This window comes from Schistocerca cancellata, chromosome 1 (assembly GCF_023864275.1).
Source record: "Schistocerca cancellata isolate TAMUIC-IGC-003103 chromosome 1, iqSchCanc2.1, whole genome shotgun sequence".
Lineage (NCBI taxonomy): Eukaryota > Metazoa > Arthropoda > Insecta > Orthoptera > Acrididae > Schistocerca > Schistocerca cancellata.
In genome coordinates, this window is record NC_064626.1 from 1125688636 (window position 1) to 1125704610 (window position 15975).

Consider the following 15975-nt stretch of genomic DNA (forward strand, 5'->3'; position numbering starts at 1 on the left):
CGTATTGCCAAATGCATTGAGGTTGACGGACATCATTTTAAGCATTTATTGCTTTAATGTGGTGTTTACAGGTAATCACGCTGTAACAGCATGCGTTCTCAGAAATGATAAGTTGACAAAGGTATAAGTATCACATTGGAACAACCGAAATAAAATGTTCAAACGTACCTACGCTCTCTATTTTAATTTAAAACCCCTACCTGTTACCAACTGTTCGTCTAAAATTGTGAGCCATGTGTTTGTGACTATTACAGCGCCATTTATCACAAAACGAAAAATGTGGTCCAACTAAAACATTCATATTTTTTACGAACTACACGAATATGTAATAAAAATGGGGTTTCCAATTTTAAAAAACGCCGTTGATATCCGTTTGACCTATGACAGCGCCATCTAGCGGGCCAACCATAGCGCCATCTGGTTCAAATGGCTCTGAGCACTATGGGACTTAACATCTATGGTCATCAGTCCCCTAGAACTTAGAACTACTTAAACCTAACTAACCTAAGGACATCACACACATCCATGCCCGAGGCAGGATTCGAACCTGCGACCGTAGCAATCGCGCGGTTCCGGACTGAGCGCCTAGAACCGCTAGACCACCGCGGCCGGCGCGCCCTTTTAAGATAGACAAGTTTCGTTCTTTGTAGTTTTTTCCTTTGACGCATATTTCGTGAGATATTTGGCCCGGTCACGATCAATGGACCACCCTGTATAATGCGCCAAACTTTCTCAGTTATGAAGAGATTCGGTGACCTTGCAGGTCAAGGTAGGATTGAGAAAACACGAAGACAAGCAGTACAAATTCTCGCTTTGTGCCGGTGGGCGTTGTCTTGCTGAAATGTAAGCCCTAGATGGCTTACCATGAAGAGCGACACAACAGTACGCAGAATATCGTTGACGTACCGCTGTATTGTAAGTGTGCCATGGATATCAACAAAGGTGTCCTGACATGAAAAGAAAGGGCACCCCAGACCATCAGTCCGGGTTGTGGGGCGACAGCAGATTAGTATCCCCTACTGTCCGCAGCGTACACTTCTTCGGCCTCGAATCACATTGATTGGAGTAGATTTGTCTTCAGTGATGAGTCCCGCTCCCAACTGAATCCAGATGGCCAGCGTAGACGTGCCTGGGTTACGTCCCGGACTCGTTCAGTTTGTGAAGCTCTCTTGAACAAATCATCCAATTTTTCTGAAATTGTATCAATTTGTTTGTGTGTACAACTACATCACTTCTACTGAGTTCCGTCCCATTCGGACAATTCCTTCGAGGCATGTCGAAATTTTTCCCTACACGGCGAGGCAGCCAATACAGGTCACCGTAAATACGCTTCCTGAAAAAGGAAGTGAAGTAATCAGAAAAGGAGAAGGAAACAGAATGAAATTTGAAAAGGTATCGAGTCAAATTTACAATGATATTGGCAGTATGAGCCCGCTTATCAGTATAATACGTCTGGGAAGCGTACCTTCAAAGGCAAGCTGACCCAGAATGTTGTAATTGTAAATGTAAGATCCCGGACGAAGTTGACGTCTGAGCTGCTCTTACACGTGTCCTATCGGGCACAGTTCTGAAGAACTTGCTGAACGTGGGAGTGTCTTATCATCACGATACAAAGAGACATGAAAGAGCATTGTTCTGTTGAAAAATGGCACCACTATACAGTAGCGTGGGAGGTAACACACGACGAGACGGGATGTCTGTCAATTACCGTTGTGTCAGAAAAGTTTTCTCAATCACTACGAGTTCTGACTAGGAGCCATACAATATGCCATCCCACACCAACAAGTGAAGAGTAACATCAACACCGCTGTGCCTCCCCAAAACATTAGGAAACTGTTACATCTCACCAGTTCGCCGCCATACCCACCGACGGGGTTATCCAGGGCAGTGCAGGAACCTGATTCATCTCTGAAGGCAACGTGCCGCCATTCATCAGCAACTCGTGTTTCTTGGTCACCAAGCAACCCTTCCAAACGCAGCCCTTTGTGCTGTTGTGTTAACAGCATTTATTTATTTGTTTATTTATTTTTTTGAGTCATCAGTCTTTTGACTGGTTTGATACGACCCGCCACGAATTCCTCGCGTGTGTCGTTAACCTTTCCATCTCAGAGTAGCAATTGCACCCTATATCCTCAATTATTTGCTGTATGTGTTTCAGTCTCTGTCATCCTCTACAGTTCTTAGACTCTGCAGCACCCTCTAGCGCCGTGGAAGTTGTCCCTTGATGCCTTAAAAGACATCCCATCATCCTGTCGGTAGAGTACCTATTGTCTAAGGGGTAGCGTCTTTGATTATTGATCGATATGTCTTCGGTCCCGGCTTGAACCTCGACATAGTTCAAATTATGGATAAAAATCATCATCAATGGCGATCGAAGTCGTTCGGCATAAGAAGTCACCCTCATTCTGCCAAAGGCATTGTAAAAGGGGGGCAGAGGAGCGGACAGAGGTTCAGGGCACTCTCCTGACCTTGAGGTGGTAAACTGCCCCTGAAGGTGTAAGAATCAGCGATGATCAGTGGCATGAGGATGAAGAAGGCGATATAACTTTTGTGTCGTCGTTGACACTGTTGAGTCCTGTACCAGCGGAAGCAAGGGATCGGATATTGGTTTCGTGGCTGGTATCCTCTTTCTACAATAAAACCGCACACATGTATTAACAGGGTTTCTTACTCAACAAAACAGAACGCTACTTATCTTTAAGTAAGTTGTTGTGGTACATGCTCTTCCGTAATAGTCCACGTTAGCCTCAGTGCTGCCGAAGTACAAAAAATGGCTCTGAGCACTATGGGACTTAACGGCTGTCATCAGTCCCCTAGAACTTAAAGCTACTTAAACCTAACTAACCTAAGGACATCACACACAACCATGCCCGAGGCAGGATTCGAACCTGCGACCGTAGCGGTCACGCGGCTCCAGACTAAAGCCTGATAGGTGCGTTTGATTCAGGGCCTATGACCGATCTTCTTGCAACTCCTTTGGCAACCAGTGTGCTGGTGACAGATTTCGCCAGCGCAGAAACCACTGCATTAAAGACACACAATGTGTATCCAGAGGGCACATGGCCTGTAATTGAAAAAGTGTCATGATGATCTCTCCATTGCAAAAGAATTCGGACTATCGCCAGTTCGGATCTCTGGGAGGGGACTGCCAAGGGGGAGGTGACCATAAGAAAAAAAAGATTGAATAACCGACGGATAACGTTCTATGTCCTTAGATAAGTTTAAGTAGTTCTACGTCTAGGGGACTGATGACCTCAGATGTTAAGTCCATAGTGCTTAGAGCCATTTGGACCACAACGTTCTATGAGTTGGGGTGTGAAAGTCAGAAAATTTAACGTGATACGGAAGCTAAAAAATTTGAAAACGGAATGCTAATTCTCAATCTACATAAAGTGTGGGTCAGTGAATGAAATGGAAGGAAGACAAAGATTTCTGGTCAAATGAATATATCAACAGCCGTGTAAAATGGTGTAATGGGAATAGGATTCATTCAAAAATGGTTCAAATGGTTCTGAGCACTATGGGACTTAAAATCTGAGGTCATCAGTCTCCTAGACTTAGAACTACTTACACGTAACTAACCTAAGGACACCACACACATCCATGCCCGAGGCAGGATTCGAACCTGCGACCGTAGCAGGGGCGCGGTTGCGGACCGAAGCGACTAGAACCGCTCGGTAGAATTCGTTATGAATAGGAAGATAGGTATATGCGAATTTAGAGTTTCTCGGCGAATCTCGATGATGAAGTCGTCTCGAGCTATCAGCCGAATCAAGGCATTGTTCTACGTCCTTGAGAAGACTTCGTAAGGAACATAGGTGTTTTCCTTATGTTCCTCTCCTTGACGATTCTGCGGAGAACCTCCTCATCCCTTACCTTATCAGTCTATTTAATGCTCAACATTCTTCTGTAGCACCAAACCTCAAGGCTTCGATTCTGCTCTGTTCTGGTGTCCCCACAATCCATGTCTCGCTACCATACGATGGTGTGCTCCAAATTCTCAGAAATTTCTTCCTCAAATTAGGCTGTAACTTTGATACTAGCAAATTTCTGCTGTCCAGGAATGCCTTTTTCGCCAGTGCTAGTCTGCTTTTTATGTCCTCCTTGCTCAGTCCGTCACAGGTTATTTTGCCGCTTAGGTAGTAGAATTCCTTAACTACGTCTACTTCGTGATCCCCAATTGTAATGTTAAGTTTCTCGCTGTTCTCATTTCAGCTACTTCTCATTACCTTGTTCTTTCTTAGATTTACTCTCAGTCTGTTTTCTGTACTCTTTAGACAGTTCATTCTATTCAACAGAATAGAATGGGAATTTTGTTGACGATGTTTTTCCGAACGTCTGATGACATATCGCCAGACTCTTAAATTCTACACACCAGCGTGAGGAGTCGTTTTGTTGGCACTTTCCCAATGATTTTAGATACTCCGACGGAACGTTATCTACCTCTTCTGCATTATTTAATCTTAAGTCTCCTGATCGTAATGCTGCATCCCCTATCTCTTTCCTGTCGACTCCTGACACTTCCTCTGTTATGTCACCATACAAGTCTTCTCCCTCTTAGAGGACGTGAATGTACTCTTTCCACCTACCCGCTCTCTCCTCTGCATTTAACAGTAGAATTCCTATTGCATGCTTAAAATTACTGCTCTTCTTATAATTTCACCGAAGCTTGTTTTGACAATTCTACATGCCAAGTCCGGTGAACATTCCCTTTTCGATTTCTTCACATTCTTTTATGCAGCCACTTTGCCCTAGTTTCCCCGCACTTCCTGTTTATTTCGTTCCTAGCTGAATTATATTTCCGTATTCCTGAATTTCCCTGAACATTTTTCTATTTCCTTCTTTCGTCGATCAGCTGAAGTATTCCATTCATTATCCATAGTTTCTTTGCGTTTGCATTCCTTGTACCTTCAGCTATAAATATAGGTGTGTTCTTCCAGTATGACGCGGCCCCAGCATATTCTAGTCGTCAGGTGACATCAACTAAACCTAATGTGGCACGAAAAATGAATCGCCGGAAATGGTTACATTTCTTGACCAATTCTTTTCCTGTGGGGTTGCTTCAAAGGAGAAGTTTACGACGATTATGTAAACAAAAGAAACAAATTTATGTTTCTGATTATGAATAGTGCTTCCGCCATGAAGGAACTCCGAGACTACCTCAGAAGAGTTGCACGTGGTGTTGTCAAGTGGATTCCAAGTTTGGGTGGAAATATGAAAATTAGCTCTGAACTTGATCATGTACCTCTCCTTAATACCTTCTGCGAGTGTTTGAGTAACATTAAAGCACCTGTATTTCTGTAACCAGTAAAACGTGAAGATTGAGCCTTGGTCTCAAGATTATAGCCATAGACCAATTATGATTCTCTTAAGGAATATCTCGTTCTCATTTGCGCGATCCAAAAGCTCTTCACAAATTGCGAGGCAAAGGTCTTTCTCGTCTTGACTCATAAGCTGTGGGACGAACTTGGCGGCAACATGATGCGTTCCAAGATGCTGTGTCAGAACGTCATGAGATGATCCAACTGACATGTTACGTTCTCTGCAATCTCTCGGACAGTCATTCTTCGATTGGCACGCAAAAATTCGTTCACGTTCCTCACATGAGCGTCGTTGGTAGACGTCAAAGAACGTCCTGAACGAGAGTCACCTTAAATTTCCGTTCAGCTATTTTTAAGCCGTAGGAACTATTTGTAAGACTGAGTACAGCTTAATCACTGATCACCGTAAGCTCCCGGCATCATCTGGTGTGCCTCTGTAAATGTTTTCTTTAGTTCCACGCAAAAATTTAATGCAGACGCGTTACTCCTCTAACTCTGCCACCTCGAAATTGCCAAACTGTGGGACACAACGTTCTGCTCAATAGAACACTGAACGATAACTAACAGACAAACAACAATGAAACTTCCGGCAGTTACACATTAAATACAGATGCGTGCAGGGATGCTAACCGCATTTCCTCCAGCACACCACTGGTGCGAAATTACGAATGTTCCGCAATTTTATAAACAGACCTCGTGCTTTCGGTATCAGTGTGGAATGAAAGAAGTTGAAACTTAATTTGCAGCGTAATGGGTCACCGCTCAGTTTGGAGAATACTAGCGACAATTAAGCGTGCAGCAATAGACAACATTTGAGACCCTGACAACATAATTACAGCTGCGAACAAGTTTTAGAGTGTCAGGGGGTTGAGAACACATACATTGGGAATTAAGAAAATTATCCATATCCTCTTTATCTGGATTACTACATGGCACAGTTTTTAAAAGTAAAACAATGTGGAGAAACATTTCGTTTGCTCGATCTGTTTTTATAATGCTCCTTCAATTGACACCTATGCAACGGTGTTTTGGAGAAACAGTTTAAAACAACGTCACTTATCGAATTTATGAGAGACAATCACTCTCTTACTTTCACGTCGACTTCCATACCTTTCTATGGGGTGCCAGTCTGTTCAACTCCACATACTTGCTGTGCTTCACATGTAAATATCCTACGCCGTAGCTCAATGCTGCTATAAGGATTACAACTGGATGTATAAAGACTACCTTGTTACAGTGGATTCCAACACTTAGCCAAATACCCCACCTTCCCTGCGGAGTCTTTGGTGATGCATAAGTAACCAACAACTTTGCTCTAGAAACCACAGCCCCCCCCCCCCCTTCAACTGTAGCCACTATCTTTATCAGAGGTAGTAATTAGCGTGAGAGCTGGAGTAATAGTGGGTCCTTCGAGAACCGTGACCATACCAATCCAGTACAGGAAGCTTTGAACTTCCGCATACGGAAAAGCCTAAACTGACTGACTGGGACATGGAACATGTGCACACAATCTCCACAAATGGACAAAGATATCCAGCCCTACCTGTGACTGTGGAACTCCAAACGAAACTGTCCAATACATCGCTCAGGGTTGAGAACTACAAAATGGTTCAAATGGCTCTGAGCACTATGGGATTTAACATCTGAGGTCATCAGTCCCCTAGATTTAGAACGGGTAGAACTACAGTAAGAACCTGCGGTGGTAGGCTGGCTTACTTCTTCAACGCCACACCGTCCTGCCTCGAATGTGTCGCGGGCATCAGTATTTGCTTCAATTCGCTCTGAGCACTATGGGACTTAACTTCTGAGGTCATCAGTCCCCTAGAACTTAGAACTGCTTAAACCTAACTAACCTAAGGACATCACACACATCCATGCCCGAGGCAGGATTCGAAACTGCGACCGTAGCGGTCACGCGGTACCAGACTGCGGCGGGCATCAGTATACGAAGATTCAAATTACTCAGTTTATCTGCTGCGATGTTTTGTTTTACTGTCTTATTGTATTATATATTTTATCTCATTTATTCTGCAACCTTCGTTGATGTATTTTGTACAGTACTTTATCATCGATCACATAACCAGTATAAAGCACGTGTGTACCGCCATACGCTAAATAAAATAAATAAATCTTCTGCCACATATTCAGTTCTTTGTCATATCTTAAAATTTTGTCCTTGACTAATCCTTCTGTCGTTATGTTAAAAATTTCTGGATATTTTAATATCATTATCATCAACAGTCATTTGCCATCTGCTGTTGGATATCTTAGTACATGTCTCACAAACCTTTCCTACTTACTAGATTCTCAATATCTTCGCTTATGCTACACCATGTACTGTCCGTAGCCATAAAAAGATTGCGCAAGATATACTCCTACATAATGAGAACAATATAGTGTTCGGCGACGTTTAGTTGGCACCATTGTACTGTTTACCGACCTACTTCAGAATTTCAGAAATCCCCGTGACAAAATCATTTGAAACGAGGTCAAAGAGAACTGGTTATTGTCGCAACTTACAGCGCATCATGTTTGAACGATGTGGATAATAGAGCTGTTGCAATTCGTATACAATCAGTACTAACTAACAAGTATTTCACGATAACAAAGGACCGTTTCGTTAATGCCTGAAACATTTCCGTAGATTTCGTATTCCTCCACTTTGTTATACTCAGCGGAGCAAATCGTTCGTGTCACGGAACACCGAATACAATTTTCCACTCTTCATGTTTTCTTTCCATTCATGCAACTCGTGTCCGACTCGGGCGAAGCCGGCAGTATTCGCAGTTCTCCAGTTCTTTCTTTTCACACGCTACCATTACCACCGTACGGCAAATCGCCGGCTTTTCTATTGTCCGCAGCGTTGAGTGGAGGTTATCACGCATTACGGTAAGTGATCGGAACACAGATATTGTCGGCAGATAATCTCAGATAAGCTCGTCGAAAAAATTAGTCATCCCTAGAGAAATCGTTACAAGCGTCATTTAACACCGTGTACTTCCGTCCCTGGACATGGTAACCGCCTGGATTCGGTTAGGAAGAGAGCCCACAAAGTTGTGCAGGTACGTCGCATCCAGGGTAAGCCCCTCGCTGAGAATTTGACCGCGCCGTTCCACCAAATTGCTGGCATGGTAGTGGCGTTTTAGCCGCTATTCCAACACGGCCCATAGATTTCCTATAGGGTTCAAGATAGGTGATTTTGCTGACCAATGGAGGGAGTGAGGGAGTGTTCATAAAATCAGTCACACATTCTTTCAACCTGATTAAATTTGTTGTTGTCGTCTTTATGTGCCTTTGTGAGTAATGGCCTTTTGCGATGTGACAAACTCCGAATGTTCATTGCATGCAGTTTCCGTCGCAATGTTCTCTCACTAACAGGTTGGGATTAGCCATTATTCACTGACTACAGCAATTCTTGTCGTGTTTGGAAGCGATTTTGATTCACAAGACACGAAATGCGCCTACGGTCCCTCCCAGACGGGATCTTTTTCCGACAACAATTCTGACGTCTTGTTTGATGCCCACGCGTGTTACACCATTGCTTGTACACACGTTGAACGGTCGGTCACGAAACACCAACAAATCCAGCAACTTCACGTTCCTTACGGCCCTGGACATGACCAAACACGAGTTCCCCTTTCTGACAATCTGTCACGTCCTTACTTTTCCCCATCTTCACGTACAATATCCGCTTGAAACATAAATATTTCACTTATCGCTACTACCTTAGCCTTGTCCTATGTTTCAAGCGGACACTGCATATAAATATTGGTAAATGTAACGACGCGACAGATTGACAGAAAGGGGAACTCGTATTTGGACGTGTCCAGGGCCGTAAGGTACGTGAAGTTGGATTTGTTAGTGTTTCGTGGCCGACTGTTCAACGTATGTACAAGCACTGGTGCAACACACGTGGCCACGAAACACGGCGTCAGAATTGTTGTGGGTAAAAGATCCTAACTGAGAGAGACCGGAGGCGCATTTCATGTCTTGTGAATCAAAATCGCCTCCAAACACGACAGGAATTGCTTCGTCAAGAAAGACAAATGGTTCAAATGGCTCTGAGCACTATGGGACTTGACAGCGGAGGTCATCAGTCCTCTAGAACTTAGAACTACTTAAACCTGTCCAACCTAAGGACATCACACACATCCATGCCCGAGGCAGGATTCGAACCTGCGACCGTAGCTGACGTGCGGTTCCAGACTGAAGCGCCGAGAACCGCTCGGCCACTCCGGCCGGCAAGAAAGACACTACAGGCAGACATGGCAATTCTGCCGCACGGTGGTCGGCCCTAGAATCTGATGTAGGTCTTATTTTCACATAGTTATTGCAAGTTGTGTACCTGAAAAATTGTAAAGGTTTTTTTTTTTTTTAAATTACCGCTAGCAGTCACAAACTTTGCCAACTATTGTATTGCTTATTATTGTAGCGACATGTTTCGAGGTAAACCTCATCTGCAGGCTAAATGGCATTACAAAAACAACTTTAAAATAAGGCCGTAGTGATGTTACATAGCCATTTCGTAAATGCTGTGGCCATCTTTTTTGTTCTTGCGTGGCAGTCTCGTAGTGCGCTGGGGTGCCTCCATTTCCGTGCCTCTCCTGGTCACTATGTGACATTAGTAAGGCCTCATTTTAAAGTTGTTTTTGTAATGCCATTTAGCCTGAAGATGAGGTTTACCTCGAAATACGTCGCTAAATAAATAAGCAATGCAATAGTTGACAATGTTTGTGACGCAGCGATAATTTAAAAAAAGAAAAAAAACCTTCACATATTTCTTGTGACAGTGACGGTCGAAAAATAGTCAAAATGGCTTCAAATTCTAAAAACTTTGTGTTCTGCTTTACGGCAGGTCTTGTCATGGTGGAAGCCTCGTTAGAGAGGTCCACCGCATGAGCGTCTAGGGAAGTGATTCCAGTGGTGGTTTCCCGTTGCCTTCTACTGACGATGACGAAATGATAATGAGGACATCACAACACCCAGTCCCTGAGCGGAGAAAATCTCCGACCCGGGAATCGAACCCGGGCCCCTTGGCGTGGCAGACCGCCGCGCTGACCACTGAGCTATCGGGGCGGATAAGTTGTTTAAAACTGAGGTTGAACATTCGTCTCCTGATTGCTAATGTCTTTTTAACATTTACAGTAACTACTGAAATTAGATGTAAAATGGAAAACAAAAACCATCTAAAACCCTTAAACCATGATACTAGGTTTGTTGGTCATCTACACCACCACCGCGGCAGATGGCTTACCGACAGTTCTTCATCTTAACCACTGGAGACATCGGAGTTAATGAAGTTATATTCTTCAAGTAGCCGCTGCTGTGAAATTCTACATCTACGATACGTTAGTATTATTTAAATATATGTGAGTCACTCCCCAAATTTTGAGGACATCATGCTAAATCTCTAGAACTAGAGCTCCAGGAAACGATTCCGTCAGCCCGAAATGGGGCCACAGATAAAATAGTGACATCGTCCACAGTACCAGTGGGATCAACCAATGGGATTTAACTTGCACAATCCCTCCCCCTCTCCCCTGCATACTGCTCTTGCTGGGAGACACAAATAACTCACCCATCTGAGAACTCGTCGCTGGAAAGAGCTGCAGAGAGGAAAAATAGTAGGGAATGACTGATACTAGATTGCAAATCAGGTTACAGCAGATGTTGGGTGTCGCAGTGATGTAGAGATCAATAGGAGAGATTAATACGAGACAGGAAAAGGTAGAGGATAGCATCAAAGCAGATGAAAGGCTTGTTACTTTAAAATAAAATGTGGATAAATAGTTAAACAACGGAAGAATGTTCAAATGTGCGTGAATTCCTAAGGGATCAAACTGATTAGGTCATCAGTCCATAGACTTACACACTACTTAAACTAACTTGTGCTAAGAGCCCATGCCCGAGGGAGGATTCGAACCTCTGGTGGGAGGGGCCGTGCAGTCCATGACATGACGCCTAAAACCACGCGGCCACTACGCACGGCAAAAACAACGGAAGATTAGGGTTTAACGTCGACAGTGAGTTCACTAGATATGGATTTCAGATTTGAGAAGCTTTGGAGAGGAACTGTGTCCCTTATTTTCAAAGGAGTCATGCCGGTTGTCATCTTATGCGATTTATGGAAAACAAGGAAACCTAAATCTGGAGGACTAGAGTCCAAGACTTACCACTTCACTGTCTCACTCGGTGATGAACGGGTAAGATCGTACGCTAGAATCTGAAAGTGCTTTTTCACTATGTGAGACTTGCCTCGTGTAACAGTTGCACGAGGCTGTTTAACAGGAGAGATGTCTCGCCCTTTCATTTATACTGGGAAACAGTGCGTGAAACAGGCAGGAAAAGGATGAGCCGATACTTTGAGCGAGACAATCACGTCTGTGCACCGCGTCGTATTTCTGGCTGCGTTCACGCTCATGGAGATACCGTATTTCAAAAAGATAACGAGGTTGCCGCTGGTGCAGTAACGAATTATACCCTCGGCGATGCCAGTATGGGAACCAGCGGATGAAGGAAATGGCTTGGAACGTATCGAAGATACTAGGAAGAACTTCATCGGTATGAGTGGAGAAGTATTTGCATATCTTGTATCACTGTTTGGCCCGAAAATCGAAAAGATGGCTTCGAAGTTGAGAGAGGCAGTAATAGTTTGAGAAAGGCTGGATGGACCACTGCGATTCCTTGTGACAGGTGAGTCATACGAAAGTTTACTGTATCTGTATAGTATCCCACAAAAGCGTGTAACTTTTGTAAAATTTGATGATGCAGATGATTTGCTCCTGGTTCATAGCCTCGACCGCAACAATGAACAAAGTTTACACCACGCGAAACAAAAGAAGCGAGAATGTCTCCGCCAGAAACCGGATGTCGCGGTCTTTCCGACCATGGACTTTGCGATGTGTGGCGTCAACGTGGTGTTTGCGAGACTTTTCCGACCGTCAAGGGAAGCCGCCAACAGTGTGGGAGACTGGTCGCAAATACCACGGTGCAAAACTGGTTGGTGATAGTCGTGGCTTTTCCGGTCATTTTTTGATTCCCTTCACGTTTTATCCAGGCTTAGGACTGGCTATGCACATAGTACATAGGCGTGTTTAAATTTTGTTCTACTTTTTTATTTTTAGCCTGATTAAAAATGAAGTATTAAATTGCAGCAACATTTATATTCTTTTTTATTATTTTTGTTTTTGAGCATTTCCTCATTACAGAGGCTTATCTCCAACATAATAATTTACTCGGAAATTACAAAGAATAAACGTTCTTAAACTGTATTTTCAAAATATTCCTCAAGGTGTTGCGATCTTGTGTGTCCTCTTCCTCTGCGCCCATTCTCCTCATTGTGTGCTGTACATTTTGGAGTCAGGTGGTCAAAGGTCGCCCTCTTCTTTTTCTCCCCTCCGGTTCCCACTCCAGAATCAATTTTGGTATTCTGATTTCCTCCATTGGTCGTACATGTCCGTACTACTATAATTTCTTCCTATCCATTACGTCATATATTTTCTCTTTTATTTCCATTAGCCGGCCGGTGTCACCGAGCGGTTCTAAGCGCTTCAGTCTGGAACCGCGCGACTGCTACGGTCGCAGCTTCGAATCCTGGCTCGGGCATTGATATGTGTGATGTCCCTAGGTTAGGTAAGTTTAAGCAGTTCTAAGTTCTAGGGGACTGATGACCTCAGATGTTAAGTCACATAGTGCTCACAGCCATTTGAACCATATTTCCATTCTCCTTATTATTTCAGCGTTCCTTATCTTCTCTTCCCTGGAGAGTCTTGCCGATCTTCTCCAGAAGTCTGTCTCTAGAGCTTATAATTTTTTAAATATGCTTCAGGTTAATTGTTTAGGTCTCCGTTCCACTCAGAACCAGACTCTCTAACATATAGAGCTGTATATTAAATTTTTAGTGCTGCTCATTACATTCCTGCTCCATATGACTGACTTAAGCATCCCAATGACCTGCCGTCCGAAACAAATTCTTTTATTGATTTCTGACTCTGATTTTCCCTCGATTTCTAAAACGGATCCCAAATAACAGAAAGCGTTTATTTTTTTGATTTTCTTTCCTTCAATGTACAGCTCATTTGAACCATTAGTCAAGTATTCTGTTTTTTGGTAGCTAATCTTCAAACACCAAGTTTTTTATGCTACTGCTAGTTGATTGCACATATAGTTAGCATCCTCCCCATCTTGTGCTAAGATTATTTGATCATCAGCAAACAATAAACGATGTAGGTAAATTCCATCTCTTGTTTTTAATCCCATACTATTCCATTTAGGAAACCATGTTCTAAGGCTGATATCTATACAGGTTTTAAACATTGATGGTGGCATGGGACAGCCCAGTAAAAGGCCTTTGCTTGATGTAAATTTCTGTGAAAGTTTATTACCATCTTTCACTTGGCAAATGTTATCTTTATACATCTGTTGTATTATTTTAACCAAGGAAGGGTTGATGTTTGGCACTTGTAGTGCTCTCCAAAGTAATTTTCTTGGAACAGTATCATACACTTTTTCTAGATCCACAAAAATTAATCCTATATTTCTTTTATGTTCCTCCAAAATCCGTCGTAATGTGAAAATGTGGTCTACACATGATCTCCCAGCCGTGAAACAACATTGTTCTTCTTGGGTTCTAAAATTTTTTTCCTGCGCCACAGTACTTGCGGGTGGGAAACACCACGGTTGGAAGATACACGGAGTCACAAACCGTCAGAGTTCTGGCTCGCTGCGAATCAGTCTCAAAAGCACCGCGTTTCCCAGTGTTTATGCTGTGCTAGACTTGGCTCTCAAAACTGTTGTGCGACGTTGCCTCGCGTAGTGTAAGCGCAACTTTACAAAGCCATAAAGTATTTCTGAGCTACCTGTCTGTTCCACGGATTGGAAGCTACTGAAGCCTGAAATAGAGATATTTCTATGTGGCTGGTGTGCCGTTGAGGGCAGCGTACCGCGGCGACTCCTAATGGAGATCTACACGGTGCGCGAGACGTGACTTTCTCATCACCTGTTACATCACATCTCGGCTCCGCACGGCAGCTGGGTCGGTGGGACTCGTCGTCCTGCGAACTGAGGCCATCGGCCGGTTTCTGGGAAGCGTAGCGGCCTTCCTAAGAAGAAACACGAGACGGTCGCCTTATCGTTGACACCGACACGTTCCGTAATGGGCTGCTCTGAGCTGGTCAGCGGAACACGTTTCCAACTAAGCCACTGCTCGCCGTTCCTTGTCAGCTAAGTGGACACAGTCACGACACGTCATTTTTTAGATATCTCTCGACAGAAGGTGACATAAGCAAATTTGTTATATGCAGTTGTTCAATTTCGGATGAATTTCTAGTGATTTGCTGCTAACGAGATTCTGTGTATGTGGAGATAAGGCAGACAGTATTGCAGAAATAAGGAATTAGTGTTCTACCCAAAGGCAGAATTTTACGTGGTAACTCTCCATGATCTTCCTGCCTTCCACCATTCTCTTTAGGTCCGCGTAATTTACAATTCTGTTTTTGTCGTCTATCATCTTATACCTCCTCTTTCCTCTCAGCCTCCTCCCTCAAACTAGCCCTTCCAAAGCATTTGTATCAAGCATCCTCGTCTCAGCTAATGTCCCATCTAGTTACTCTTCCTTTCTTTTATAACCTGCAGCAGTCTTCCCTTCACACAACCCTTTCCAACACTCTTTCGTAACTCACTCTTTCCATCCAGTTTATCCTCTCCATTCTCCTCCACATCCACAACTCAAATGCTTCCAGCCTTTTTTGATCCTCTCGTCTCAGTGTCCATGATTCTGCCCCAATGCTTGCCACAGTCCAAACAAAACGCTTACCACGCCTTTTCCTTAGACCTCCATCTATTTTGCCACATAATGATCACCTCTTTCCCTTCAATGCCTCCTTCGTTATATCAATGCGAGTTTTCACCTCTTGATGCCATCTCAAGTCTACAGTGATTGTACTTCCAATATATTTAAATGCTCTTAGTTGGATTGTAAAAACTTGACCTATCTTAATGTTTTCCAGTCTCCTTGCTGTGTCGATCACGATACTCTTTGTTTTTGCTGTATTGATTCTCACCCTTTACACCACGCAAGCTTCATTCAGATCTTTGAGCACTTTATTTACAATTCTTTCTCGTCCCGCCAGTACATACTGCTCTTTTTGTATATAAGACTTTCGCAATAATCTCTTCCAAGTACAATTTGAACAACGAAGGGGATAGACCATAACCGTATCTAACGCCCCTTCCAATGCTGTTTCGTTCCGACATTTCATTTTCAGTTTTAATTTCTGCTGCAAATATAGATTCTGTACCAGTCGTTTCTCCTTCCAATCTACTACTTTCTTCCAGAAACCGTCCATCAGCTTCTTTCATTGAAATATGTCAACAATTTTTTCCAAATCAATAAAAGCAGCGTAGATTTCGCTTCCATTTTCGGTACACCTTTCCCCTGCGGTTCTTAATAAGCCAATGGCATATCTTGTTCGTTTTCATCTTCTAAATCACAACTTTTCCTCCCCAATCCGTCTATGCAACTTATCACATCGCCGTTTAATCAGCACTCTCAGTAATACTTAGTCTGCATGGGAAATTGGACTGACTCGTATTCTGTTCTCAGTTTTTGGAATTTCTCTTTTTCTCGGATAGTATCATTACCGTTGCAACAAAA